Raw genomic sequence first — 410 nt, forward strand, 5'->3', positions numbered from 1 at the left:
TATTCAATATATTCAACACGCCAGCCGACTCATCGATGTCACAATAATTGTATTTATGATTTTAAATAGTTTGAGAAGGTGAGGTGAGGGATAGAAAAGGAGGAAAGGTGAGTGGAAGTCTTCTTGTTTTCTTTCATTTCGTCGCACTCTTACAGTCAAATTGCATGATAGAGCGTTAAGAACCTTTTAAAGAATTAAAAAAAAAAACCCCAAATAAAGTCGCTCCCCAAACGAGAAGGAAACTCGACAGATCTTTTACATGCCGTGACGAATCGCCCAACCAACAGTGGTCATCTTAGACAAGTCGTGGTTTTCTCGAACAGCGTCGTTGTAATACATAGATAGATAGATTGACAGATAGATAGATAGATAGATAGATAGATAGATAGATAGATAGATAGATAGATAGA

The sequence above is a fragment of the Aplysia californica genome, unplaced genomic scaffold (assembly GCF_000002075.1).
Source record: "Aplysia californica isolate F4 #8 unplaced genomic scaffold, AplCal3.0 scaffold00502, whole genome shotgun sequence".
Lineage (NCBI taxonomy): Eukaryota > Metazoa > Mollusca > Gastropoda > Aplysiida > Aplysiidae > Aplysia > Aplysia californica.